Genomic DNA, 5,185 nt, shown 5'->3' with positions numbered 1-5,185 from the left:
TTTTTTTTTTTTTTTTTTTTTGTCACCTGTTTTTCAGCTTCTCGATGGTTAATTCTCCTTTTGCGTGAACATGGGTGCTTCTTATGTGACCTCTCAAAGCCTTGTCAGAGTTAAGACTCCTACGGAAAATATATTTCTCCCTCATTGTGCTCCATTTCTTAGAGTTATGGCTATTTTTTTTTTATTATTTTTTTTATCGGCTCTTCTGTTTCTCAATCACTGATCATTCAAATGTATGCAATTTTTTTCAGTGTGAAGATATATACTACCTTTTTACATTTTCATAAAATTGATTTTGAGAGCGTTTTACGTCTTCAATGAGTAACATAGAGTTTTCATTTCAGAACTGGTGTTAAATTTTATGGAACACTGAAGTCACTGATTGCTGTATTTTTTTCCAGGATTACTTGTTTTTTATAAGGATGTTAGACCAGAAGTTTCAATAAAACCTGTGTCTTTTGCTGATTGATAATCTTTTCCAACCTATCTTTTAGCTTGTCACGATTGACCATCTCTTCTAGGATTGTATCTTCAATTCTTGCAGCAGGTTCTTTTGTTTCTCATTTTCATTTGAGAAAGAAGAGAACATTAACTCAGATAATTAAACTGTCCTTTGTCATTAGATGGTACATTGGTATGTGTACACTACTTTCTTGTGGCCAAGCTTGTTTGAACAACTTAGCTTGCATTTCCACGGATGGATTGTTGGGAATTTACTTAAACATGCACAGCAGAATTAAACAGTTTCAATTCTCATTCAGGATTCAACTTTGTATTTAGATAAGAACTGTGATGAGAAATATACATTTTCTTGATTTTGCAAACTCCTTTGCGTTATTCCTTTCCAACAACTTGAATCTGCCTCCCACAGCTGTCCAATTGTCCAGCCTCCAATGAAATCCACACAGAGAATAGACTGCAACTGCTAGGATTTTTCCTCTTGTGTCAGCAAGAATAATGAAAATCTTATGGACCTCAAACCCTAACCATGTATTTATATAAACCCAGATGGGCTTGGCCCGATCCGATCCAATATTTAATTAATCCATTTAATTAAACCCGGTCCGTGAATTAATTAATTTGGAAATATAAATAACAAATCCAATTAATTAATTTATCCAACGATTGTTAAATTAACCAATTGACAATTTGCAATCTTCCAATTCTCTTTTGTGTGCGACCCATTAGATTCCCGACCACAATGCCTAATGACGTGAAATATTATTTTGATCTAATCAAAACTGATAAATTAAAAACCTTTTAATTTATCATAAATTCACACTCGCCGTCCCAGATTGACATCTAGCAATGTATCAGGGCAACACATGTGACGGGAAATGTCATGTGGTATGACAAAATCAAAACTGTTTGTTTACCATGAAATTATAATTCCTTCGTCAATATGATCCGATCAACTACGAGATATGGAAGTTTGTCAATCTCGATTATCGATCATATCTTTCATTCTACTATTAAGTCAATGTGAGTCGAAAACTCCTTTTCGACTTATATGTATACCTTGGCCAAGGATTTCATTATTGACTTAATTGAACGAAATGCAGATCACAATCTCTTACTATCTAAGAATGACGAATCCTCTATTGATCATTCACAATCTTCATATGGTTCTTGACATACCCGAACGATGTCGTATTAGCGGCCCTTGGCAGAACAACATCCAACACCGGCAAAGTATGACTGTCCTCATACAAGGCACTATGATAACCTTAAGTTATAGGACTAATTCCACTACCGAACGTTAGAGATTAACCACTGACACTCAAATAGTTATCCATGTGGAATCTCTTAGCAGGTCTCCAATGTTTTGTTCTATAACAAAATATCCATGTGTTCATTTAAGTGTCACTACACTTTAACTCGTGAACCAGCTACTTACTTCACAAGTAAGAAATGCTACACGTGACGGTCTAACTGTATTAACGATATCCGTATCTTGTCATTACTTACGACCACGATTTATTCAAGATCCAATCATACGTAATTTGTATCTCACAATCAAAACTCCTTGTGATTAACAAATCACTTAAACTTGGATCTTCGAATTCTATTATTTAATATTATTTATTACAAAATTAATTTAAATAAAAAATAGATCTTGCCAAAATTAAATGTATTAAACATATTAAAAGTGTTTACAACCTAAATCGATTGGATCTAGGGCATAACACTTACAAACTTCCACTTGCACTAGATCCAATCACTCATGTATCTAATACCATAAGTGTCCACATGACGATCATATTTCTGTTGTGACAACGGCTTTGTTAGTGGATCTGCAATATTGTCATCTATGTGAACTTGCTCTATCGTTACGTCATTTCTTTGTATAATCTCCTTGATGAGATGATATCGCCTTAGCATATGTTTGGACGTTGATGAGACCTCGGTTCCTTCGCTTGTGCAATGGGTCCATTGTTATCACAATACAAAGGTATGGGATCAACAATGCTAGCAACGACTCCAAGTTCATTAATGAACTTCTTGATCCAGACAACTTCCTTCGCTGCTTCAGAAGCAGCAATGTACTCGGTTTCTGTTGTTGAATCAACGGTTGTCTCCTGTTTGGAACTTTTCCAACTAACCACTCCATTGTTGAGAGTAAACATATATCCCGATAGCACTTGCTATCATCTTTGTTAGTTTGAAAGCTGGAATCAGTATACCCATGAATTTTCAGTTCATTTTCTCCATAGATTAAGAACACATATTTGGTTCTTCTCAAGTACTTAAGAATGTTCTTAACCGCTATCCAGTATTTCTCACCAGGGTTTGCTTGAAACCTACTCGTAACACTTAGAGCATATGAAACATCTGGTCTCGTACATAGCATCGGATACATGATAGATCCTATCGCCGAAGCATAATGAATCTTATCCATGCGACTCCTTTCATCATGTGTTTTAGGACACATATCTTTTGAGAGGTAAATCCCATGCGACATGGGACATAAACCTCTTTTAGACTCTTCCATATTAAATCTTCTCAAGATTTTATCTATGTACAAAGATTGGGATAAGTCTAGTAATCTTTTAGATCTATCTCTATAGATCTTGATTCCCAAGATATACGCTGCTTCTCCCATATCTTTCATGGAGAAATTCTTTGACAATCATAATTTTACCGATTGAAGTATTGGGATGTCATTTCCCATTAATAATATGTCATCGACATATAATATTAGGAATACGATCGCGCTCCCACTTGTCTTCTTGTAAACACACGGTTCATCTTCATTTATGATAAAATCAAACCTTTTGATTGTCTCATCAAAACGACGATTCCAGCTCCTAGAGGCTTGCTTTAATCCATAAATGGATCGATTTAGCTTACATACTTTGTTTGCTCCTTTGGATTCAAAACCTTCAGGCTGTGTCATGTACACCTCCTCTTGTAAGTTTCCATTAAGGAAAGCAGTTTTGACATCCATTTGCCATATCTCATAATCATGGTATGCAGCTATTGTAAGCAAAATTCGAATGGACTTTAGCATGACTACAGGCGAAAAAGTTTCATCAAAGTCAACGCCTTGTCTTTGTGTGTAACCCTTCGCTACTAGCCTTACTTTGTATGTATGGATGTTTCCATCTACATCGACCTTTTTCTTGTAAACCCATTTACAACATATCGATTTTATCCCACCTAGAAGGTCGACCAAGGTCCAAACCTTGTTCTCATACATTAAGTTCATTTCGAATTCCATGGCTTCTTACCATCTCTTCGAGTCAACACTTGACTTTGCTTCTGCGTAATTTATAAGTTCATCATCCTCGACTAATAATACTTGATTAGTAATCGTGAATTCGTACCTTCTGGGAGGTCGAATGATCCTACTTGATTTATGCTGATTTGGAGTGTCCTCAGGGTTCTCTATATCCTGATCAAGAATCTGTTCGTCAACAGGTGTAGGATCAGACTCAGGTTCATCTAATTCGTCAACAGTATCTGTGGATTCTTGAACTTCTTTAAGTTCTAGTTTGCTCCCACTACCCTCTCCTAGAATAAACTTTTTCTCTAGGAATATGGCATGTCTTGAGATGAACACCTTCTTCTCAACGGGATTATAAAATTGATATTTAATTGTCTCTTTTGGATATCCCACAAATATGCATTTGTCAGATTTAGCCTCAAGTTTATCTAATTCATTTCGCTTTACATAAGCATCACAGCCCTAAACTTTCATGTGAGCTAAGTTTGGTCTTTTTCCTCTCCATAGCTCGTATGGAGTTTTGTTGACCGATTTAGATGGGACATGATTAAGTGTGTAGCACGCAGCAATTAGTGCATGACCCCAAAATGATTTTGGGATGTTTGCATGGCTCATCATAGATCGCACCATATCTAACAAAGTGCGATTCCTCCATTCAGATACTCCATTATGTTGTGGTGTATATGGTGGAGTCCACTGCGAGAGAATCCCATTCTCTTTTAGATAATCTAAAAATTCTCTTTTTAAATATTCTCCACCTCGATTTGATCTCAGCGCGAGAATATTTTTACCAGTCTGTTTCTCTACTTTAAATTTGAATTCCTTGAACTTTTCAAGTGCTTCATGCTTGAACTTCATCAGATACACATAACCATATCTAGAATGATCATCAGTGAATGTGATGAAGTAAGAGAAACCACCTCTGGCAGTTATTGACATGGGTCCACATACATCAGTATGTATTAGTCCCCGTAGTTCTGCGGTTCTTTATCATTTTCCAGTAAAAGGGAACTTGGTCATTTTGCCTAACAGGCATGACTCACATTTGTCAAATGATTCAAAATCAGTTGACCCCAAGTATCCATCTTTATGTAACTTGAAAATGCATTTGTCGTTAATATGACACAGTCTGCAATGCCAGAGGTATGTATTATTTAGATTATCACTTTTACACCTTTTATTTTCTATATTCATAATAGACGACTCAGTATCAAGAATATAAATTTCATTTTGCAACACACCACAACCATAAAAGATCTCATCTTTATAAAACGAACAACGATTGTTCTTAACATTAATTGAAAAATCATTCATGTCCAAACACGAAATAGAAATAATATTTTTAGTAATGGCGGGAACAACATAGCAATTTTCTAATTCTAATACTAAGCCCGAAGTCAGTGGTAAGAAGTATGTCCCTACAGCTAATGCAGCAACTCTTGCTCCATTTCCCACGTG

This window comes from Olea europaea, unplaced genomic scaffold (genome assembly GCF_002742605.1).
Source record: "Olea europaea var. sylvestris unplaced genomic scaffold, O_europaea_v1 scaffold1170, whole genome shotgun sequence".
NCBI lineage: Eukaryota > Viridiplantae > Streptophyta > Magnoliopsida > Lamiales > Oleaceae > Olea > Olea europaea.
This window is presented reverse-complemented; position numbering follows the sequence as displayed.